The following is a 26,018-nucleotide window of genomic DNA, read 5'->3' on the forward strand; positions in this document are numbered from 1 at the left end:
CCATCTGCTGAGAGGTGGTTCTGGAGAGAGCTGTGGTGAGGAATGATAGAGGGAAGGTACACGAGAGGATACTACAGCCCCTGTTCTGATTCTGGAATAGGGAGAAGGAAGAAGAGGGGGAGTGGTGTGAGGAGAAGGAGGAGAGAAGGGAAGAAGGAGAGAAAAAGGAGATAAGGAAGAGAAAACAAGGGGAAGACGTTAATGCAGGAAAATGTTATTGGGCGACTCAGCAGAACGGCAGGGAATCAGCAAGGAGATGGCAGGGGAGCCAGCAAGGGTTAAGAAGGATGTCAGTGGTGAAGTTCAGCACTGTACTCTAGTCCTACGACTGGCAATTGGAGGATGACAAACAGATATAGTCAAGCAGGCAAAGGGAGCTTACATTAATGCAGGGAGGAGAGGAGGTGGCAGGGGACGCCCGCAACTCCTAGGCCACCAAAGTACCCTGGGCTCATCCCTGATCCCCAGATTGCAGGTCCCTTTCTACATTATCACACTGCCTTCTGCGCTAAAGCCACTGCAAATTAATGGACTTCTACGAGGCAAATAACTTCCTCTTAGACTGAAATGCTGGCAAAAGACCAGTCATTTTTCATCTCTGATTAAAACGTCTAAGGAAGAAATTGGAAATAATTCAGCAAAAGGAAGCTCCCACTCTTGAAGGTGCAGAATGCAAAAGAAATTTGGAAGGGGTAGTAAAAAGGCAGCACTCTGCCCTCTCTGCCAGGCTCTTTCTCACCAGTATACACAGGGCTTATTGGTAGGTAGGTAGGGTCACTGGGGTAACTGGAATAAGCTTAGGCAAGCAGAATACAATCGGAAAGTGCTCAGGACCCTGGAGTCACTTGTTCAGTGTTTCCAAATTGTGCCTTTGTTAAAAGTACTTGTTAGAACTACAAATTACCAGTCTTTTTCCCTGGAGACTGTGATTCAGTATGCCTAATTTAGGACCAGGAAATGAGACTTTTAAACGAGGGCCTCAGGTGGTTCTTATGATCTAGCAAGGAGTTGATTCTGTCCAGTGCTTCTCACACTAAAACCGAGAAGATCAGACAAACAATACCAAGGAGTTTCGTTCTATGGCACACTAACTTATACAGATCAACATTTCTACTGCAAACAAATAGAAACTATGAACAAAATTACGTTTTTTAAAAATTCTGTTTAAAAAACAACAGAGAGCTAGCAAATGTGGCGAGATCTCAAGGCACTGAGACCTCAGAGAAGGAAATCACAGGAGGTGAACCTGACATTGGGCACAGCGTTTGGCCTTGAAGCATTTGCTGATTCTTAAGAAAAACCTAAAAGCTGAGAAGCTGTGCTTTGTAGAAACTGATCAGTGAAGAAGCCAAGAGAAGGAGAAACAAAGTAGAAACCAGAGGCCAACAGGGTGTGAAGCTAAAGGTGTTTTTGTCATCTCGGCAAACTGGGGGAGAAAAATGGGGGCTCAGGGCAAGACGGGGTATCCTGGTACACACCCCAAGATTTCAGCTAGAATCTGAAACCTAGGAACAAGGACTAACCAGAAACAGAGCCTTTTTCACAAAGACTAAAGCCTAGTTTCAAATCTGCTCAACCCAGACTGGATTATGATGATCTGCCACTCCCTTAACTTCCAAAAGCAAAAGTAGATCCTCTCAGAGTCTCAAATTATCTCACAATTTTTCATACACAATATCTGACATTCAATAAGCAAATTACAAAGCATCCTAGGAGATGTGAAGGGCCAAAAACCAAGAGAAAACATAGACATAGAAAGAGATCCAAGGAGATGCCAATATTGGAATTATCAGATAGACTTTCAAGATAACTGTGAGTAATATGTCCAAGAAAATGAAGGACATAAGGAAATCCAAAAAAGAGGGGATATATATATATATATATGGCTGATTCACTTTGCTGTACAGCAGAAACTAACACAATATTGTAAAGCAACTATACTCCAATAAAAATTAATTTTAAAAAGTATTAGTCATCACAATAAGGATTAATAATGAGTTCCAATCTGTAAGTTTGACTGAAGCATTTATCCTGCCTCTCTTGTAAAATCTACACCTCAATTAATCAAATAGTTAATGAGTGGAAGTTGCACCTTTTAGATGTTTTCCAGCTAATAATAAATGAAGATAGAATGATAGAGAATAGGATAGAATGTAACCATTTTGCAATCCTAATAAATAAAGCAAAAAAAAAAAAAGAAAGAAAAGAAAATGAAGGACAAGGTGGAAAATATTAGTAAAGGATTAAAATGTATTTTTAAAAATCAAATAAAAATTCTAGAAATGAAAATATAATAACTAAAACTAAGAACTCCATAGATGAGTATAATAGTAAATTAGGCACAGCTGAAGAAAGGATTAGAGACTTCAAAGGTCACTAGAGAATATCTGGATTGAAAGAATGGAGAGAAAAAAATAGATGGAAAATATTGAACGGGGATGGGGAGGCAAGTATATAAGACAAAATGGGACATGGCAAATAGGTCCAACACACATGTAATTGGAGTCTTGGAGAGGAAAGAGCAAATGAACAGAAGCAATTTGACAGAGATAATGACTGAGAATTTTCCAAAACTGACCAAAGACATCAAACCATAGATGAAAGAAGTGTTATGAACCTCAAACAGAATAAGTACAAAGAAAACCATATCTGGGCACATCCAGTAAAACTGCTAAAAACCAAAAACAAACAAAAAATCTGTACAAAAACCAGAGATTAAAAATTAAATTAAATTTTAATTTATTAATGTATTTTATTATTTACTTTCATTATTTTATTAATGACCAATTACATCAGAATCCCTGAGAGCTGGGCCAGGACACAGAGTGGGGAGTGCTTTTTACATATGTAGGTTCTAGAGCCCCACCATCAGAGATTCTGATTTGGTCAACGTGGAGAAAGGCCCACGAATGTGCATTTTCAACAATCCACTGAGGTGATTCTGATGTAGAAGTTCACGAAACACACTTGCTCAAACCTAGCTATGTCCTTATCCCTTTATGTTATAGCTGAGGAAACTGAGGCCCAGGCCAGTTGCAGGGTCACAGTTAGTGTACTGCATAGTCAGGGGTCAATTCTGAGATGCAGTTCTTCTAACCCAGTAACTGCAGCATCCTAGTCCACTGCAGGGAGGGCCTATAAGGACTCAAAACCAGAGGAAAGATGGCAGGGAGGGATTGGAAATTCCTGATCACCTAGATGAGACAGGCACTATACAAGGCACTTTCACAGACTTCCTCGGATTCTAAAAGTGGGCTCAAGCTATATATACCATTTACCCAACTTACTGTGTGCCAGGCACTGTATTCAATGCTTTATCCATTATCTTTTTAACCTTTACCACAAACCTACAAGGCAGATATTATTATCATTCCCCATTTTATAAAGAGGCACAGAGAAGTTAAGTACCTTATACAAGGTCACACAGCTCCTAAGTGGGGGAGCCAGGATTTGAACCCACAGAGCTTGATTTTAGAGTCTATACTCGTAACGCCTATGTTCCACATGCCCCTTTCACCTACCAACTCTCACACACTTACCACGGAGGCCAAAAGATGGCTCCTTTAACTGCTCCCCATCTAGACTGTTTTTGGTGGGGGAGTAGCCTGATAGAGCTAAAGGTGCACATGACCAGGACTTGGAAAACCCGGGCTACAGCCCTAGCTGTGCTGCTTCATCCTGTGGTTCTGTATTTAAGTTCCCTCCCTCCTGTGCTCACCAATTTTCTTCACCTGGAAAATAGGGGTAATAATATGTATCTCAGGATTGTGGTAAGGATTAAATGCCTCTGAAGACCTATCGCTAATCCAAGAGTGAGCTCCAGGGTGTGGGTTGACACCGGACGGGATGAGGTTGGGCTCTGCTGCTCTTGGACAGACCTGGACACTTCGCCTGCAGGGTGGCTGGCTGCACGGTGGCAGGTCCCAAGAAGCTGTGAGGCTCCATCTGCAGTGTGACCCTGTGCAGCTGGCCTGCAGCGTGCCACAGTGTTCATTTCCGCAACAGCCAACGCCTGCTGCCCAGGGTGAGCTCATCCTCTGTCCACAATCCGCACTGCCGACAATTCCCACGTTATTAAGTGGCTCGCCCAGCCGCACTTGGTTTCTTAAAATGGCATGAGCAGTCATGCAGTTATCTATAGGTGTTTCAATAAACTTAGAAATCTGATCATCTCATTCTCTGAAATTTCCCTTCTGGTGCCTGATGTGGGTGGGATTTTTTTTTAAACTTTATCTAAGCCTTAATTTAAAAATGGATGGATTCGATGGTAGAAATCAATGCATTTACAGGTGATAATAACACTGGCAGGACTAGGTCTGGGCAAAACTATCAAGAGGATAAAATGAGGTATGGAACCCTTCCCCTCTCCTTTTGTCACCTGCTCTCTCATTCTGGGGGCACGGATACCCACCTTCACCCCTGCAGCATCTGCCCCAAATCCAGCACCTTCCAGTGATTTTCCTTCATATTCAGGACTCCTTTATGGTCCCTTAGTCCCTAGCAGAACATACCCAGGGTACTGCTTTCTGCTAGATAACATTGGAGGTCTCATAATCATGTGACAAGGACCCTTCCTTTGCAGAAAGCCCCGTCCCCCTAGGGTTCAAAGTGAGGGTGTTGGGGAAGAAGAGAGGGGAAGGGAGAGACATAGAGATGGGAGACGGATTTGGAGGGAGACAAAGAAAGAAGGAGAGAGAGAAGGAAAGAGAGGGAGCAAAGGGATGAGAGGGGAGGGAGATGGGAAGGAAGGAGAGAAAGATAAGGGGGGGAATGCAGATGTGTAATGGTTGGACCATCTATAGAGAGACTGGAAAGCAAGAAACATAACCACTTGGTGGATGACAGAAAGGCTTCTAAGGAAATCGAGAGAAAACCCAGATTTGCGGGAAGTAGCCCACTGAGGACTGGTTGAGTACTGGCACTTTGTGATCAGAGAGAAGTAAACCAAAAGGGCATTTCTGTAGGACTTCCCTGGCGGTCCGGTGGTTAAAGCTCCACGCTTCCACTGCAGGGGGCACAGGTTTGATCCCTAGTGGGGGAACTAAGATCCCACATGCCATGCGGCAAAGCCAAAAAAACAGAAAGAAGCAAAACCAAACAAATGAACAAAACAAAAAGGCATATCTGAGCTCACAGAGAAACCCCAGCTGGCCCAGTCCTGGAAAAAGCTGATTTCAGGAACTGATTTCTACAGATCCAAACTGGAGGGGCTAAGCTAGAGCAGCTGCCCTCACAGGGCTCAGGGCTCCCCAGTGGGAAGCCCGGTGAGACCACTATAGCCACCTTTTTGGCCTTATGATGACAGCCTGGCCTGGCCCCCAGGCGTAGGTCCTGAAGGGGGGACCAAAGTCCAGCTCCACATGAAGGGACCCCTCTCCCAGTCTTCCCATTTATGCCAGGTGACTGTCTCTTCCAATCTGCCACATGCCCAACTTCGTGGACTCCAGTACTTGAGGGAACTCAAGCAACCAAGCCCAAACTGAGCTGGTGGCCCCAGGACCCAGGAGAGCTCCCTGTAAGCGTTCAGGAAGAGAACGAGGAGTACTTCCTTTCTCCAGCATTCTAAATGAAGATGGAGGCATGGGGTGGTGAAAAGAACATGGGCTTTAAAATCAGGGAAGACTTGGTTCAAATCCTGAGCCTCTGCTTATTTGGAATATGATCCTGGTCTCAGTTTCCTCTTCTGTGAATTGGGCATAGTCCTACCTCCTAGAGTGACAGGGACCTGAATATGTTAGTGTATGTATATACACGGGGAGTAGCTGTCCTGCACTTCCGTGTCCCTGGCTCTGGTGGGAGACTTCAGCCAGAGTAATACTCCTGCCCTCTCTCCCTTCCTCCTCCCCACCACTGGCTGCTAGGATTCACAGAAGGACCTGTGAGTTTGATGGATTCAGCCTTCCCTGGTTTCTTTGTTTTGGACCTGTCTCCCCATAGAAAAAGTGCTCTCTGCCACACGCTGAGCTCTTGCCCCTGCTAGCAGGGCCTGTGGGTGTCTGGCCAGTTGTACTCGTGACGGGCTGAGGATGAGTGCAGGAGCCAAGCAGGAGCCAAGTCTCAGGAAGCCCTACAGCTAAGCCACATCCTCCACCCACTATTGACAAAGCTGAGTCACAGGGGCTTCCCTGGTGGCGCAGTGGTTGAGAATCTGCCTGCCAATGCAGGGGACACGGGTTCGAGCCCTGGTCTGGGAAGATCCCACATACCGCGGAGCAACTAGGCCCGTGAGCCACAATTACTGAGCCTGCGCGTCTGGAGCCTGTTCTCCGCAACGAGAGAGGCCGCGATAGTGAGAGGTCCGCGCACCGTGATGAAGAGTGGCCCCCGCTTGCCGCAAATAGAGAAAAGCCCTCGCACAGAAAAACGAAGACCCAACACAGCCAATAAATAAATAAATAAATAAATAAAATTAAATAAGTAAATAATTAAAAAAAAAAAAAAAAGCTGAGTCACAGATGTAGAAAACAAACTTACAGTTACCAGAGGATAATGGGGGTGTGGGAGGTGTGGATAAATTGGGAGACTGGAACTGACATATACACACTAATATATATAAAATAGATAACTAATAGTAACCTGCTGTATAGCACAGGGGACTCTACTCAATACTCTGTAATGGCCTACATGGGAAAAGAATCTTTAAAAGAAAAAAAAAAAGAAAAAGGAAGAGTGGATACATGTATATGTATAATTGATTCACTTTGCTATATACCTGAAACTAACGCAACATTGTAAATCAACTATACTCCAATAAAAATTAAAAAAAACAAAGCTGATACTTGACTTACCCTCTGTCTGAGCCCTGTGTCTGTCCCTCAGCTGGTTCTGAACTCAAGAGGGAGAAGAAAGTTAATGTTTGGTGGTTCCTGGTACATAGAAAGCACTCCTTAAAAGCCTGCTACATATGCATCCCCCAGAGGTAGGGTCCCTCCACCAAACCTGGCAGAACTCCCAGGATTCTCAGTCCACCTGCGGGACATGTGCCTCCTATAAGAAGCAACCCAGCAAGCAAGAACCAGTCAGCAAACCTGTCTCCCGTTTTGGTGACGCACCCTGATGGACTTCGGGTAAAGTTTCCAGGGTTCTATTTCCACTTGCTCCTGCCCCAGGGTCAGGGGCCACCCTGTTCTCCGGCAACCTGTGAGCCATGGCACCCTCTGCTTAGAGGTCCAGTCCTCGGCCAACATATTCAGCTTCTCCCTCCAAGGAAACTCCAGAGACCACGGTCCAGAAGACACTGACTGTTTTTCTTTCTTGTCTGCTGCTCCATGTAGTTCTGATGGGGCTGCAATCACAGGGCCCTTCTTCCTGACCTTAACAAGCCCATCATATATTCCCTCCCAGGAATTTGAATATTGAGCAGAGATGCCCTGACATCCCTCTAAAGGATTTACAAGTTTCTGCCACTAGGATCCCCAGGGCTGCCCTGTTTTCTGTCCTTCGTGCATTTAGTTCTTCCTTCAGTTCTGTGAACTCCCAGTATCAGATTTCTCAGGAAACAAAGTGAGCTGGAGATTGGTGTGCAGGAAGTTTACTGAGGAATGCTCTAAGGCTTTGAGGGAGGGAAAGAAACAGAACCGGGCAGGGAGAGAACTGGAACTGCAACGCAGCTGTGCACAGCGCACAGGCTTCAGCCAGTCCCATGGGAGCTGCAGCTGGGCTGGCCCTTCAGTGGCGGCCTGCCTTGAAGCAAGGAGCCAGGCCTTCGTACCTCTACAATGACCAGACACTGGGTATGGGCTGTCACCGAGAAGGGGCGCTAACCTTGGGAAAGATGACTTTGTTTAGCCAAGAGCAATTCCAGGCGAGGGCCTCAGCTCTGAGCTGCCAGCAGCCAACATTCTGGCAGCTGGAGGAAAGCATATTTCAGTCCTAAAGGGGGATCAGGCAGCTCATCACAGTACCCACTGCTCCTTCCAATATCTCTTTTTCTCTTACTTAAGTTCGGTCTCTGCTTGAAGTAAAGGACCATAGCTGATATAGTCAGACACAAAGTAACCTCAGACAGTAGACTCCAATTTACCTCCTGCCTTTGGAGAGCTCTCTTCAACAACTAAATCAAGGTTTATCTGTCCACTGTACGTCACCCCCATTCAAGAACGAGAACAAGAACATGAACTTCTATCAACAGGAATGCCGTGCAGACTGCTGACCACCATGGAGTTCCGCTTCGGTGATCGGTCTGTGCCTGTCAGCTCTCCATGTACAATTACCATGTGTAAAATGTTGTTCCATGGGGCTTTTCCTTGTCCCTGGAATTTCTGCAGTCTCCAAGGCAGGGACAATGGTGACAGGTATCTACACATTCTGAAGAGAAGTGATGGACATGTTGTTTTAGCCTGGTGCCCTGAAAAGCAGATCCTGGGACAAGGAAATGCATGCAGAAGTATATTTGGGGAAGTGGCCTGAGAAACAAGAATGGGGGACTGAGAAGAGGAAGCAGAGAAAGGTCACGGAAGTTCAACGCTACTAGCCTGGTGATCCTCGGAGGAGCAATGCAGAAGAGAACTCAGAATTGTCTGCCCAAAGGTTAGAAGTGGAGAGAATTCATCCACGGGCTCCTGACCTGCACTGGTCAAGCACTGCCCCTTGGGATGCTGACTTCCCCGCACTGCCAGGTGTGCACATGTGCCAGGATGACTGAGAGGGCTCTTGCAAGGGTCTTAGTCAGACATGACATTCCAGGGTGGGAAGCCCTGCAGGTGAGGAGAGATGCTATCTTAACCTGTAGGCAGCCAGTTTGCTGCAGCCATGGCTGGAGAAAAAAGCAGCCCCAGAGGACGTAGGAGCAGCACAAGAGGTGTCCAACACACATATCCGTGCCGGCTTTACCAGCAGGTAAAAGGTAGCCAGCATGGTTCTTCAACTAGCCATCACAATCATCCATCTCCAGGTTGTATTAGAAAAGATAAGAGGTTAAGACGATTCTTTGAAATAAGGGGCTCTGCAGGTATAGAGAATGCTGTGTCATTTTCCTTGCCCTCCCTGTGCCTCTGGAGGGCAGGGGCTGGGAGGAGGCTACCAGAGGTCAGCGGGAGAGTGGTTCGGTGCACGCAGTCCCAGCAGAGGTTCTCACAAAGTGCCTCTATGAAAGATAGCCCGTAAGTGGGCATCTGGCATGCAGAAGGCACTGACGGCCAGGTTACGCCAGCGCCCACTCAGGTGAGCTTTGTCCTTTTCCTCCATTGTCAGAACTTTCTGAGCCAGAAGAAAGGAGCAAGGGAAGTGAAATACCACACCGAGACCTCTCCCCACTTCCCCACGAGTGGAAGAAAGAAACAAGCATGGAGTTGGATGAGAAAGTGAACTTTTGATATAAGGTTGGACTGAACTTTTTGAAACCTGAGAATGGAACTTCTTTTTATATCTGAAGGGTGATCCAAAAACTAGAGGATCTGCCCAAAATATGTTCCTGCACAGGAAAGGGAGATCCAAAAGATCTAAAGAAAAAGAAGAGAACTATTTCTGGATTGTACTTAACCTGGGTTGAGAGTCATCCCTGAAACTGAATGCAGCCTCTAGTCCTCACCAGATGTTAGCACCCAGTGGACCAGGAGGCATGTGGGATCAGAGAACACATCTGGGACAGGCTGCACACCTGCAGAACACTCCTGGCTTGAGGGGTTTATACCTCTTCCACCCTACATGGCTCTGGTGTCAGAGGTCAGCTCCACCAGGTGAAACCTACTGCACCTGTAGACAACTGGACATACTTCCCATGGCTGACAAGAAGGGCATTCCAATTTAAGCTGAGCTGCTTGCTCCGTGTCTGTCTCTGATATTTACCTATTCCCACATTAGACTTATCTCTAAACATAAGACTTTAGATCTCTGTAAAAGTTTTCCTATAACTTTAGCATGCATAAGAACCCACTGGGGTGCTTGTTTACAATGCAAATTTCCAGTCCCCTATCCCTCGAGATTCTGATTTAGTAGGTGACCTGTAGAAAACAGTCTGAAAAACAGTGCTCTAGAAAACAGTGCTGTCTAACAGAACATTCTACGGTGTTGGAAATGTTTTATCCCTGTGCTTTTCAATACAGTAGGCACTTGATATGTGGCTAGTGTGACCAAAAAAGTGAATCTTAAATTTTATTCAGTTTTAAACAATGTAAATTTAAAGAGCTACCTGTGACTAGGGCCGCCGTCCTGAACAGCACATTAAAAAGCTTAGGGCTTTGCTATTCAGAGTGCACAGCAAACCAGCAGCAGCACCTGAAGGTTTGTTAGAAATGCAGAGTTTCAGGTCCCACTGTGGACCTACTGAATCAGAATCTGCAATCTAACAAGATCCCCCAGGCGGGACTTCCCTGGCGGTCCAGTGGTAAAGAGTCCACGCTTCGAGTCCCCGTGCGAGCCGCGCCGCCACTGCCTCCTCCAGCCGGAGCCAGTGGCACAGGTTGCGCTGCCGTGAAGTGGTTCTCGCAGCCGTGGCGGCGGCACCGGACCAAGCCCGGGGTCCGCGCTGGGTGAGGAAGCCCGAACTCGCAGAGGGGAATCCCTCTCGCTTCACCCCAGCCCCTGGCTGCACCCGCGGTGGGGCGGGGATGCTCCGCCAGCCCGCGAACCGCAGAGGCGGTGGCCGCGACCAGACCCACACGTGCGCCTCCCAGGCAGGAGGAGGAAGTAGCGAACAGGGCACCCCGCATCTGGAGGGGACAGCCACGCGCCCCGCCCCTGCGTCCGGAGCGAGAGAACTCCGAGCCTCCCACCAGGCAGAGCGCGGAGGAGCGGACTGTGCACCCCGGGACCGAGGAACCTTGCACTCCTGATCCCTTGGCAGTGGCCGTCCGGGCCCAGCGGTGGGCACTGCGTGCAGCTGCACCCAGCCTGCCGCCCAGGCAGGGGCGCCAGGGTGGGGCTGACCTGCCAACAAAGTTGCGGACAGCGTGGGAGACGCCAGCACCCCCTTTCGCCATCTCCAGCTCATGGACGAATGATTCTGCCTGTCTCACCAAGGATTGATGCTACAGAGTAAGGAAACTGCTCAAAGAACTCATGCAAGTGGAACTTACAGCTTCCTTGATCAGACTCAACATTCAGACATCAAAGTAGACTGCAATACCTGTGTGGAAATAGAGGACAGAAAGCTGTGTGGAGGACAGGCTCTTGGTGCTACAGCCAGGCGTCAGGGCTGTGCCACTGAGGTGGGAGAGCCAAGTTCAGGACACTGGTCCACAAGAGACCTCCCAGCTCCACGTAATATCAAATGGCGAAAATCTCCCAGAGATCTCCATCTCAACGCCAAGACCCAGCTCCACTCAACGACTAGTAAGCTACAGTACAGGACACCCTATGCCAAACAACTAGCAAGACAGGAACACAACCCCATCCATTAGCACAGAGGCTGCCTAAAATCATAAGGCCACAGACACCCCAAAACACACCACCAGACGTGGACCTGCCCACCAGAAAGACAAGATCCAGCCTCATCCACCAGAACACAGGCACTAGTCCCCTCCACCAGGAAGCCTACACAACCCACTGAACCAACCTTAGCCACTGGGGACAGACACCAAAAACAACGGAAACTACGAACCTGCAGCCTGCGAAAAGGAGACCCCAAACACAGTAAGTTAAGCAAAATGAGAAGACAGAGAAACACAGCAGATGAAGGAGCAAAGCAAAAACCCACCAGACCTAACAAATGAAGAGGAAACAGGCAGTCTATCTGAAAAAGAATTCAGAATAATGATAGTAAAGATGATCCAAAATCTTGGAAATAGAATGGAGAAAATACAAGAAACGTTTAACAAGGACCTAGAAGAACTAAAGAGCAAACAAACAGTGATGAACAACACAATAAATGAAATTAAAAATTCTCTAGAAGGGATCAATAGCAGAATAACTGAGGCAGAAGAATGGATAAGTGACCTGGAAGATAAAATAGTGGAAATAACTACTGCAGAGCAGAATAAAGAAAAAGAATGAAAAGAATTGAGGACAGTCTCAGACACCTCTATGACAACATTAAATGCACCAACATTCGAATTATAGGGGTCCCAGAAGAAGAAGAGAAAAAGAAAGGGACTGAGAAAATATTTGAAGAGATTATAGTTGAAAACTTCCCTAATATGGGAAAGGAAATAGTTAATCAAGGCCAGGAAGCACAGAGAGTCCCAAACAGGATAAATCCAAGGAGAAACATGCCAAGACACATATTAATCAAACCATCAAAAATTAAATACAAAGAACAAATATTAAAAGCAGCAAGGGAAAAGCAACAAGTAACACATAAGGGAATCCCCATAAGGTTAACAGCTGATCTTTCAGCAGAAACTCTGCAAGCCAGAAGGGAGTAGCAGGACATATTTAAAGTGATGAAAGAGAAAAACCTACAACCAAGATTACTCTACCCAGCAAGGATCTCATTCAGATTTGACAGAGAAATTAAAAGCTTTACAGACAAGCAAAAGTTAAGAGAATTCAGCACCACCAAACCAGCTTTACAACAAATCCTGAAGGAACTTCTCTAGGCAGGAAATACAAGAGAAGGAAAAGACCTACAATAATAAACCCAAAACAATTAAGAAAATGGTCATAGGAACATACATATCAATAATTACCTTAAATGTAAATGGATTAAATGCTCCAACCAAAAGACATAGACTGGCTGATTGGATACAAAAACAAGACCCGTATAAATGCTGTCTACAAGAGGCCCACTTCAGATCTAGGGACACATACAGACTAAAAGTGAGGGGATGGAAAAAGATATTCCATGCAAATGGAAATCAAAAGAAAGCTGGAGTAGCAATTCTCATATCAGACAAAATAGACTTTAAAACAAAGACTATTACAAGAGACAAAGAAGGACACTACATAATGATCAAGGGATCAATCCAAGAGGAAGATATAACAATTGTAAATATTTATGCACCCAACATAGAGCACCTCAATACATAAGGCAAATACTAACAGCCATAAAAGGGGAAATCGACAGTAATGCAATCATAGTAGGGGACTTTAACACCGCACTTTCACCAATGGACAGATCATACAAAATGAAAATAAATAAGGAAACACAAGCTTTAAATGATACATTAAAAAAGATGGACTTAATTGATATTTATAGGACATTCCATCCAAAAACAACAGAATACACATTCTTCTCAAGTGCTCATGAAACATTCTCCAGGACAGATCATATCTTGGGTCACAAATCAAGCCTCAGTAAATTTAAGAAAACTGAAATCGTATCAAGTATCTTCTCCAACAACAACACTATGAGACTAGATATCAATTACAGGAAAAAATCTGTAAGAAATACAAACACATGGATGCTAAACAACACACTACTTAATAACCAAGAGATCACTGAAGAAATCAAAGAGGAAATCAAGAAATACCTAGAAACAAATGACAATGAAAACACAACGACCCAAAACCTATGGGATGCAGCAAAAGCAGTTCTAAGAGGGAAGTTTATAGCTATACAAGCCTACCTTAAGAAACAAGAAACATCTCAAATAAACAACCTAACCTTAAACCTAAAGCAATTAGAGAAAGAAGAACAAAAAAACTCCAAAGTTAGCAGAAGGAAAGAAATCATAAAGATCAGATCAGAAAAAAATGAAAAAGAAATGAAGGAAACGATAGCAAAGATCAATAAAACTAAAAGCTGGTTCTTTGAGAAGATAAACAAAATTGATAAACCATTAGCCAGACTTATCAAGAAAAACAGGGAGAAGACTCAAATCAATAGAATTAGAAATGAAAAAGGAGAAGTAACAACTGAAACTGCAGAAATACAAAGGATCATGAGAGATTACAACAAGCAACTATATGCCAATAAAATGGACAACCTGGAAGAAATGGACAAATTCTTACAAATGCACAACCTTCTGAGACTGAACGAGGAAAAAATAGAAAATATGAACAGACCAATCACAAGCACTGAAATTGAAACTGTGATTAAACATCTTCCAACAAACAAAAGCCCAGGAGCAGACGGCTTCACAGGCGAATTCTATCAAACTTTTAGAGAAGAGCGAACACCTATCCTTCTCAAACTCTTCCAAAATATAGAAGAGGGAGAAACACTCCCCAACTCATTCTACGAGGCCACCATCACTCTGATACCAAAACCAGACATGTCACAAAGAAAGAAAACTACAGGCCAATATCACTGATGAACATACATGCAAAAATCCTCAACAAAATACTAGCAAACAGAATCCAACAGCACATGAAAAGGATCATACACTATGATCAAGTGGGGTTTATCCCAGGAATGCAAGGATTCTTCAATATATGCAAATCAATCAATGTGATACACCATATTAATTAACTGAAGGAGAAAAACCATATGATCATCTCAATAGATGCAGAGAAAGCTTTCGACAAAATTCAACACCCATTTATGATAAAAACCCTCCAGAAAGTAGGCATCGAGGGAACTTTCCTCAACATAATAAAGGTCATATATGACAAACCCACAGCCAACATCATTCTCAATGGTGAAAAACTGAAACCATTTCCACTAAATCAGGAACAAGACAGGGTTGCCCACTCTCACCACTATTATTCAACATACTTTTGGAAGTTTTAGCCACAGCAATCAGAGAAGAAAAAGAAATAAAAGGAATCCAAATTGGAAAAGAAGAAGTAAAGCTGTCACTGTTTGCAGATGACATGACACTATACATAGAGAATCCTAAAGATGCTACTAGAAAACTACTAGAGCTAATCAATGAATTTGGTAGAGTAGCAGGATACAAAATTGATGCACAGAAATCTCTTGCATTCCTATACACTAACGACGAAAAATCTGAAAGAGAAATTATGGAAACATTCCCATTTACCATTGCAACAAAAAGAATAAAATATCTAGGAATAAACCTACCTAAGGAGATAAAAGACCTGTATGCAGAAAATTATAAGACACTGATGAAAGAAGTTAAAGATGATACAAATAGATAGAGAGATATACCATGTTCTTAGATTGAAAGAATCAACATTGTGAAAATGACTCTACTACCCAAAGCAATCTACAGATTCAATGCAATCCCTATCAAACTACCAATGGCATTTTTCACAGAACTAGAACAAAAAATTTCACAATTTGTATGGAAATACAAAAGACCCCAAATAGTCAAAGCAATCTTGAGAAAGAAAAATGGAGCTGGAGGAAGCAGGCTCCCTGACTTCAGACTATACTACAAAGTTACAGTAATCAAGACAGTATGGTACTGGCACAAAAACAGAATTATAGATCAATGGAACAGGATAGAAAGCCCAGAGATAAACCCACGCACATGTGGTCACCTTATCTTTGATAAAGGAGGCAAGAATATACAGTGGAGAAAAGACAGCCTCTTCAATAAGTGGTGCTGGGAAAACTGGACAGCTACATGTAAAAGAATGAAATTAGAACACTCCCTAACACCATACACAAAAATAAACTCAAAATGGATTAAAGACCTAAATATAAGGCCATACACCATCAAACAGAGGAAAACATAAGCAGAACACTCTATGACATAAATCACAGCAAGATCCTTTTTGACCCACCTCCTAGAGAAATGGAAATAAAAACAAAAATAAACAAATGGGACCTAATGAAACTTAAATCTTTTGCATAGCAAAGGAAATCATAAACAAGACGAAAAGACAACCCTCAGAATGGGAGAAAATATTTGCAAATGAAGCAACTGACAAAGGATTAATCTCCAAAACATACAAGCAACTCATGCAGCTCAATATCAAAAAAACAAACAACCCAATCCAAAAATGGGCAGAAGACCTAAATAGACATTTCTCCAAAGAAGATATACAGATTGCCAACAAACACATGATTGAATACTCAACATCATTAATCATTAGAGAAATGCAAATCAAAACTACAATGAGATATCATCTCACACTGGTCAGAATGGCCATCATCAAAAAATCTAGAAACAATAAATGCTGGAGAGGGTGTGGAGAAAAGGGAACACTCTTGCACTGTTGGTGGGAATGTAAATTGATACAGCCACAATGGAGAACAGTATGGAGGTTCCTTCAAAAACTAAAAATAGAATTACCATACGACCCAGCAATCCCACCATTGGGCACATACCCTGAGAAAACCATAATTCAAAAAGAGTCATGTACCAAAATGTTCATTGCAGCTCTATTTACAATAACCAGGACATGGAAGCAACCTAAGTGTCCATCAACAGATGAATGGATAAAGAAGATGTGGCACATATATACAATGGAATATTACTCAGCCATAAAAAGAAACGAAATTGAGTTATTTGTAGTGAGGTGGATGGACCTAGAGTCTGTCATACAGAGCGAAGTAAGTCAGAAAGAGAAAAACAAATACTGTATGCTAACACATATATATGGAATCTAAAAAAAAATGGTCAGAAGAATCTAGGGGCAAGACGGGAATAAAGACGCAGACCTACTAGAGAATGGACTTGAGGATACGGGGAGGGGGAAGGGTAAGCTGGGACAAAGTGAGAGAGTGGCATAGACATATATACACTACCAAACGTAAAATAGATAGCTAGTGGGAAGCAGCTGCATAGCACAGAGAGATCAGCTGGGTGTTTTGTGACCACCTAGAGGGGTGGGATAGGGAGGGTGGGAGGGAGGGAGATGCAAGAGGGAAGAGATATGGGGACATATGTATATGTATAACTGAATAACTGATTCACTTTGTTATAAAGCAGAAACTGACACACCATTGTAAAGCAATTATACTCTAATAAAGATGTTTAAAAAAAAAAGACTCCATGCTTCCACAGCAGGAGGCACGGGTTCGATCCCTGGTTGGGGAACTAAGATCCCGCATTGCCCGCCGTGCAGCCCCCAAAAATAAATAATAAATAAAAAAAAATAAAAAAAAAAAGATCTGCAGGCAATCGATAAGTCACTTTCGAGAACATTTTGGTGCCTCATTGAGATCTCCCATTCCTGAACCACCTGCTGTTAACACAGCTCTCTTATTCTAGATGCATTCTAATAGCCAACTGTATAATGATCTAATCTAGCTCTTACCCAGATTATGGGATTCTGATGTAACTAGAATTATTGGTCTAGAAGAAATGAGGTGTGTGTGTGTGTGCGTTGAGAGAGAAAGAGGGAGAGAGAATTATGAAGGGAGGTTGTAGTCAAGTTAGAAAGGGTCCTAGATGCTAGCCAGGGGTTTACACCTTATTCTTTGGGCAACAGAGAACCATCAAAAGCTGTTAAGCAGGCAAGTGATATAAGTAGAGTTATATATTTTACGACGATAACGCATGGAAGCGTGGAGGATGGAGTGGAGGAGGTGGCTCGCCACACAGGTATCTCCATTGTCCGCTGGGTCTTATATCAATATTAAGCATTACTACAGGGAGTAGCACTGGCTACCTTATCTTCTTGTTAGATTTGAGGAACAGCAAATATTTAGGACTTATAGGATCTATCTATTCTCCAGCATCAATGTCCACAAGTATCCAACCCAAATCTTCAGAATAATATAGTACTCGTTATCTCTGTTCTTGAGAGGAAATAAACACTTATTGCATTTCAATCCTAAAGAGATTATTTCTCAGTGATAAACCAAATGTTCACCATTTTTAATAGTGAACTCCTTGGGATCTGATTCACCACTGAAACAATTGTTTACTTCTAAAGTATGATTTTTAAACATATCATTTTAAGACTAAAAGTATAGGTAGGGACTTCCGAGGTCGCCGGCGTTCCGGAGCCCAGACGCAGCCTCTGAGTCGCCCCGCATCTTCTGTTCGGTCAGCGTCGTGAGGGTCTCGCCTGGGCGTGTCGTCCGCGACGCTCGTTCCGTTGTACCCCTGTGCGCTCGTCCCGCCGGCCGGCCTGCGGAGCTCCCACCCGTGTCCCCCAGCGGGTCCGGGCACCGCCTCGATGGCGGCTCCGCCGGACGCGCAGGCTGGACCGCAGCCCGCACCCCGAGCTGACGGCGTCATGAGGCACCTGCCGTACTTCTGCCGCGGCCAGGTGGTGCGGGGCTTCGGTCGCAGCTCCAAGCAGCTGGGCATCCCCACAGCTAACTTTCCTTAACAAGTAATAGATAATCTTCCAGCTGATGTATCCACTGGCATTTATCATGGTTGGGTCAGTGTTGGAAGTGGAGACGTCCATAAGATGGTGGTGAGCATAGGATGGAACCCATACTACAAGAATACAAAAAAGTCCATGGAAACTCATATCATGCATACTTTCAAAGGGGACTTCTATGGGGAACTTCTCAATGTGGCCGTCGTCGGCTACCTCAGACCAGAAAAGAACTTTGATTCTTTAGAGTCACTTATTTCAGCAATTCAAGGTGATATTGAGGAAGCTAAGAAACGACTAGATTTACCAGAACATCTGAAACTCAAAGAAGACAATTTCTTCCAGGTTCTTAAAAGCAAAATAATGAATGGCCACAGATGGAAAAGCATCTTATTTATTCATTCACTGTTTTCTAATATTTTACTGCTCATAACTCTACAGTCTCATCTTGGTTATATTTTAAAAATCAAACATTTTCCTACAGCTGTGAATTAAACAGTACAGTGTAGTTACCATGTTATGTTCCAACTGTTCAATTAAACCCATCATGTTACAGTACTAAAAAGGCTCATTTTAAAAATCAAGATTCTTTTTTATGTAATATGCTGATTAAAATGTACACTCGAAAGGTCTTAAGTGTTTTTTAACTTAAGATGTGTACTAGTATTGTAATTTTCCAAGTAAAAGTGTCCCTAAAGGCCACTTCCCTATAAGATTTTCCCCAGTAAATGATGAGGCAAGCAATTCTAAGATCTTTCACAAAATATCTATTCATCTAAAATGGAGAGATGAATCCTCCTGCCTATACAAACAAGCTAGCTATTAGAGGGTGGTCGGGGTATGCTACTCTTAGGATTTCAGAGTGTCTTCAAACTGAAATCTCAATGTTCTCAGTATGAAAAACCTCAGATCAGATGCTTATATTGTAAGGAAAATGCTATTCGCCCAGTAAACCCAAAAAAGCAAATGGATGAAATGAAATATATATAAATATGGGTAACAGGCAAGTCACTAGTTTGAGATGAGAACTATAATTCTCATGGTAAAATTTTAGCATGCATGTACTGTGTAGCATGCTCTGCCAATCAGAAGGCTTATAAAAGTAACTATATCAAGCAGAGGTTTGACAGTTTATTACAAACCTAAGGGGAAAAATCCAGACTTCGTATTGTTGATATTTTGTGCATTTATATATTATTATAGACATAAAGACTTGTGAAATTTCATTTTAATTAGTCATTTCCTTTAAGGGCTCAAATCATTGTACTGGGTTCCATTTTTGTTACAGCTGCCTCAGTTCTAATTGGTCTAGACTCTCTCCCTATTAATTTTTTTGCTTTTCTTTTAAAACAGTAAAATGACTGTTTTTCGAATCTCTAGGTCTCATTTTTGTGTTGTATAACACTTCTCTCTTTAAGAGTAGATATTCTTCAACATTTTTCTTAACCTTTGTTTTCTGTAAACAATTGTCAGTGTTTTTCCATTTAGAATATCCAACTCTACATTTACAAAATGTAGAGTTTCATCTGCGTCTGTATCTGCCATCCCATCCCTTCACTATATGAAGAGTGATTAAGCGCCTATCTCTTGCATTTTAGAAAAAACACCCAAAACTTCATCTGTAGGTTTCCTCAAAGTTTAAATGAACACCTAGCAGTTCATTTATATATACCAGTTTCTTAAACAACACAAAATACTTGTTTCTCCCCTAGGGAAACTATTTAAGAGCCAACTAAACTATGAAATACAAAGTTATTTGTTTTTAATGTAATTATATGTTCCTGAGCAAATGCAAACTGTTGTAGTTGTGTGTGCACAATGTAATTGAAGGCTAAAGAGTGCTATCTAGAAGATAATTTTAAAGATAACTCATTATAAAACCATTTTCTCCTAATCTGCATAAATGAGAGAACTGATTTTAACAAAACTGTTTATATAATATTTAGAAAAACATCTAAAGCTAATGTTGGAGAAGGAGCAAGCAGGAATAAATTCAGTTGGATTGTTTTGACTTTTTGGTGTATGAATTTATGACAAACAATGTAGTATGTGTCTTTTTCATTTCTTCTTTATAGAAATACTTAGAAAATATAATTTAATGTTAGAAATCCTATACTTGAAAGAAGCCTCAATTATCAGTGGTTCTGAGACAAAGTTAAAAACAAACATGGAAGGTGTAAAAAAGATTTGTGTTTCTTTGAGTAGCTTGTGACTGATTGTACCCTCATTAAGTGTGAAAATTCTTTGATATTGTCACCTTACATTTTGTTAAATAACTATTGTTTCTGAAAAACCTATAGTGTGTGGTTTAGGAGTTAGTTAATAGTGTCTACAATTTTTTAAGTTTTATATTAAGTATTTATATATTATAAGAAATTGCAATAGGGCCACTTTTGATTAGTCAGTGTTTTCAGGCCTTGAAATAAATCTTGACCAAGTGAAAAAAAAAAAGTATAGGTAGGATATTCACGGGACACATATAAGAAAAACAGCTGCAACTGGGGGGTGGGCAGAGGTATGAAATGCAAAGAGAATTGAGGGACTTAAAAAGTGCTCCTCGTCTTTTATCTAAGCTCAGAAGTCCTTTGATGCACCCAAACAGTGGATACTGGTCAGCCAGGCGAAGTCTGAGAGGAAAAGAACCGAAAGAAAGGCATCTGCTGTTTCCTAGGTGACAGGGTTCTTTAAGGCACTCTGTTTGTCAAGGACTAACTTAGAGAAATTATTTCTCCTAGTACTCAAACACTGTGGGCAAGAGAACAGCCCCAAAAGAGCACTCAGAAGACAAGGAGACCGGTATTGGGACACAGGGGACCAGCGAGATGAAAGGGTCATGGGAGGTCAGATACATACATGCGGTCAACAAGAGCCAAGGAGACGAGGGGCAGATGAAGTCAGTGCCCTGCAGCTCAGGCCGTCTCTTAGTGGAGGGACCGGAGAACCAAACCCTCTACCCATCCAGCTGGGAGGACATGTTCTTAGAGCAGTGGTCTCCAAACAGGGTGACACGCCCGAGGGAGTGGGCAAGGTGAACCACTGGGGCTTGGGAAGAAATTAGAATCTCTAGTTATATTTATTTTTTATCTTTAAAAGACAAGGAATTAAGTTTTGCTGAAGTTTAAAACACAGACTGACATCGGCTCCTCACTCTGCCAGCACATCAGAAGGCCCCACGTCCAGTTAGTATGCAAGCCAGAAAATAGCTGATGGATAGTGTGAAAGGAAGTGTTTCGTTCCTTTCAGCACACTGAGACGTACTGTGTTATTTTAATATTTCCAGGCACACGGATTTATGTGTTATATTATGTAGTTTTTACTAAACCAACCCTCTTAAAATGGAAAAGTGGCTTAAAAAGATTCTTGCAAAGAAACAGTAGCACAAAGATAATTCGAATAATGCAAACACAAGCGAGCAACAATAGCTGATATACTTCTGCTAAGGGTAAAAGCTATTCATCAGCCATATGACAAGGAAAAAAAAACAGTGAGGGCTTCCCTGGTAGCGCAGCGGTTAAGAATCCGCCTACCAATGCAGGGGACAGGGGTTCGATCCCTGCTCCAGGAAGATCCCACATGCCGTGGGGAAACTAAGCCCGTGCACCACAGCTACCGAGCCTGCACTCTAGAGCCCGCGTGCCTAGAGCCCGTGCTCTGCAACAAGAGAAGCCACCCCCATGAGGAGCCCACGCACCGCAACAAAGAGTAGCCCCCGCTCTCCGCAACTAGAGGAAGCCCGGGCGCAGCAATGAAGACACAACGCAGCCAAAAATAAATAAACAAAAAATAAATAAATTAAAAAACAAAAACAAAAACAGTGAGATTTGCCAGGAGTGAGCGGCCAAACTTGAAATGATCACAAAGATATTTTGTAGCAGGGATCTGTGCTCATCATAGTAATGATGAACCTCACTCTTCATATATATATTGAAAAGTGTGAAGCCATCGTGGTTAGAGGAAGCTATGGGTCCAGAAGATGAAGACAAACCTCCATAATGTTTTCAGTAATATTTAATATCATGAATTACTAATATATTTTACACAATGTTCCCTAAATATAATCCTAAATGTTTATGTCTTTCTTCTTCCTTAATAGTAAAAACCCAAAAAGTAGCATACCATGTAGAAAACACTTGTTCTTCCTGCCATGGAAATATGGATGAAGTACTCATAAAACAATTTAGGGGTAAAAATATCTGGGCACATCTTTTTTGTCAAGATATACTATTGGATACCATGTAGAAAGCACTGCTGGGACTTCCCTGGCGGTCCAGTGGTTAAGACTCTGCACTTCCACTGCAGGGGGCCTGGGCTCGATCCCTGGTCAGGGAACTAGATCCCACATGCATGCCGTAACTAAGAGTTTGCATGCCACAACTAAGGAGCCTGTGTGCCACAACTAAGGAGCTGGCGAGCCACAACTAAGGAGCCCAGAAGCCACAACTAAGGAGCCCAGATGAGGAGACTGCCTGCTTGGACTAAGACCTGGTGCAACCAAATAAATAAGTAAATAAACATTAAAAAAAAAAAAAAGATGAGTTTTGCATGTATTTTTTTACACAAAGGTGAGTATTCAAAACGTTTTGACTTTTCTATGATTATAAATGGCCACCAGTAAATTGCTACCTAAGCAAATATCTCCCCACGTTCCCACCTCTACACCAAATACATCTCATTTGAATCTTCAGGGTAAAAGTCATATATCATCTAAGACACAGAAAGGAACTTTTTTCAGAAAGAAACATGATATGGAGAGAGCATACTGAAAACGGTCATTTGAAAATATTTTCATCATTATATGATTATGTTGCGATAAACTATGCTTGACACCTATAAACACTTTCATATCTGCACAACTAAAAAACTTGGAAGCAGAATTTTCCTAACTCAGTTAAAAATCTTTCAAGGAGTTTCAATAAGTTTTAAACCCATTTACTAACAAAGTAAATGTGCAGCATCTTCTGATTAATATGCAAGAATAATCCACCTCAAGAATATGGATACTTACTCGCCCAATTTCAACTTTTTAAAAAATTTGCAAAACTGACAGAACTGCAAATGTTAGTGTAAGTGCAGTACTGCTTCCATGTGGATCTGCTTATTTCTGGAAGGCATCTTTTTCAACTATAGAAGCCCTTAAAACCAAATACTAAAATAAACTGAAATTAGAACCAGACTTTTGAATCATTCAAAAGGGGTTAAAATAAGGTTTTCAAAAATAGTAAATTTCCAAAAATCATCCATCACATTGCTCTCCTTTATAGAAATTGAGTACATTATATTATAAATTATAGATATAACTGTTTCAATGATCTCATCTTTTCCTTTTATGTGTATGTTTCCTAACAAAAATAATTATTATTTAAAAAGAAATTTGCCACTTATTTTTTTTAACATCTTTATTGGAGTATAATTGCTTTACAATGGTGTGTTGGTTTCTGCTGTATAACAAAGTGAGTCAGCTATATGTATACATATATCCCCATATCTCCTCCCTCCCACGCTCCCTATCCCACCCCTCTAGGTGGTCACAAAGCACCGAGCTGATCTCTCTCTACTATGCGCCCATCTCTGGAGCTTGCTTAGGTGGTGCTCTGCCTTCTGTGGGCACACTGGGAAGGAATCCCCTCTCCTCATGCACGCCGAAACAAAGGTCTCTTGCCTCTCTGGCAGGTCCAAACTTTTTCCCAGACTCCCTCCCAGCTAGCTGTGGCGCACTAGCCCCCTTCAGGCTGTGTTCACGCAGCCATCCCCAGTCTTCTCCTTCGGATCTGACCTCCGAAGCCAGAGCCTCAGCTCCCAGCCCCCGCCCACCCCGGCAGGTGAGCAGACAAGCCTCTCGGGCTGGTGAGTGCTGGTCGGCACCAATCCTCTGTGTAGGAATCTCTCCGCTTTGCCCTCCGCACCCCTGTTGCTGCGCTCTTCTCCGTGGCTCCAAAGCCTCCCCCTCCCTGCACCGCCCCTCAACCCCCACCCCGCCCCCGCCACCCCCGTCCCCACCAGCGAAGGGGCTTCCTAGTGTGTGGAAACTCTTCCTCCTTCACAGCTCCCTCCCACTGGTGCAGGCCCGTCCCTATTCTTTTGTCTCTGTTTTTTCTTTTGCCCTACCCAGGTATGTGGGGATTTTCTTGCCTTTTGGGAAGTCTGATGTCTTCTGCCAGCATTCAGTAGTTGTTCCGTAGTTGTTCCGCATGCAGATGTATTTTTGATGTATTTATGAGGAGGAAGGTGATCTCCACATCTCAGTCCTCCGCCATTTTGAACATCTCCCCACTTATTTTTAAGCACATAAATAAACATATATTTGGGGCAGGGGCTTGCAGGGATTAGAGATCACCCTTAAAGGGCAGGAGGCCTAAGACTGCCTGGACATAGGAGGAAAGATGACCACAAAGATGCAAAGAAGAAATGTACTAACAAAGCCAAACAGCACAGATTATGCAACACACACATATGGACTGGCCAAGGAAGGAATTGCAACTGCAGTAATAGAAAATGTGCTCCAGAATAATCCAACCCTGAGATGCTGCTGAAAGGAGAGGATCTCAGCAGCAAGTAGCAACCAACGTAAAAACCGGCAAGGTCACCACGCACCCAGGGCAACAAACACATTGGTTCATTCCTTCATCGAGGATTTATTGGCCATTTATTTTGCGCTAGGGACTGTGATAGGTACTGGAGTAAACCATGAACTTGGCAGAAAATCTTCCTTTGAGGAGGTGACAGGCAAGTGGAGGAAATAAGCATGTTAACTTCTGACTAAATGCAATGTAATTAACTGAATTTCAATGATCTCTGAAAGGAAAAAAAAAAAGAACTGGGACCAGAAACCAATAAGCTTCTGCACCATGTCACCTACGCCTAGACGTAAGACACAGTTATCAATCTCTTACTTAGTAGAATTCTGTAATTAGTGTACTGTTCTTACTGATATCTGTTAGATGAACTAAAGTTAATGGTTTACTTTCTGGTTAAATTAAGCACAGTTCTATAGAATGGGCAGCAATTATAGACATACATATATTTCCAATTCCCCAATACTAAGGATTGTTCTGTTCAGGTCTAGTTGCTATTTCTCTTCTGCCTGGACTGTCCCCTCACCTAAGACCATCATCATTCTTCTTTCAATGTTGGCTCTCTTCCTGAGTTCGAGGCTTTGTTCCCAGCCTCTGCTTGTGTCACCATCACCTGCACCGTCAGGGCTTTTTCCCCTTTCCTATACCCTCTGCGCAATGACCACTGCCCATTAATGGTCACTAGGGAAAGGTCCTCTTTCCAGGTGAGGGACCCTGCAGCCCTCGGGCTTTCCTGAATCTCAGCACCTGGGTCTTCTGGCCAGTTGATTCTGTGTTCTGTTTGCACTTGAGGAGCTGGGGAGGGGCTTTTCAATGCTCTCCTTTGCCAGAAGAACAACACAGATTAAGTTCTAACGTGTTAAAGTTCTAAAGTTTCCAGACCTGCAGCCATCCAGGAATTTTACTGTTCAACCACTTCAGACCAACAGCCATGTCAGCTATGTTAACTTTCACCTTAACCTTATGGCTGAAGCAACTGTTAAGATTTCTCCCAGTACCGTAATGTGGTTTCACAGCTTGTAGAAATTCTGTCTCCCTCCCATTTCTCACTGTATATACTATATTGTGAACGTTTGATTTTAGCCCAATTGACAATTTTTAAGTGTTTTTACTTTTGTGCATAAAACACCAAATCATATGGTATTATGAACAGGGATGCGTGTTTCAAATGAAACACATCTGAATGTATTCAACTAACTCATTCAAAAAAAATTCTCATTGTCATACTAGATAGTCAGAATCTGAATCAACACTTCTCCATTCAGACTGGCTACACATCCAGAGTTCAACGGCCACATGTAGTGCTAATGCTGGCCAATTCTAGAAAACCGATTTGTTCATGTGGATGAGAGTATCAGATGAGGAGAGACACAGGTCATTAAATAAACTGTTTCCTTCACAAACTAGAAAATATGTTTCTAGAGTCGAAAACAATGC

At 42.9% G+C, this 26,018-nt stretch overlaps 1 protein-coding gene and 1 pseudogene across 5 annotated transcripts in view; one reads left to right on the forward strand and one right to left on the reverse strand.

The window, feature by feature from the left end:
* The window catches only part of MTHFS (methenyltetrahydrofolate synthetase), a 297,235-nt gene that overhangs the window by 216,461 nt on the left and 54,756 nt on the right, over positions 1-26,018 (reverse strand). The gene's annotated exons all lie outside the window — the stretch shown is intronic.
* LOC132360798 (riboflavin kinase-like) lies at positions 9,119-18,504 on the forward strand (annotated as a pseudogene).

This window comes from Balaenoptera ricei, chromosome 2 (genome assembly GCF_028023285.1).
Source record: "Balaenoptera ricei isolate mBalRic1 chromosome 2, mBalRic1.hap2, whole genome shotgun sequence".
NCBI classification, from domain to species: Eukaryota; Metazoa; Chordata; class Mammalia; order Artiodactyla; family Balaenopteridae; genus Balaenoptera; species Balaenoptera ricei.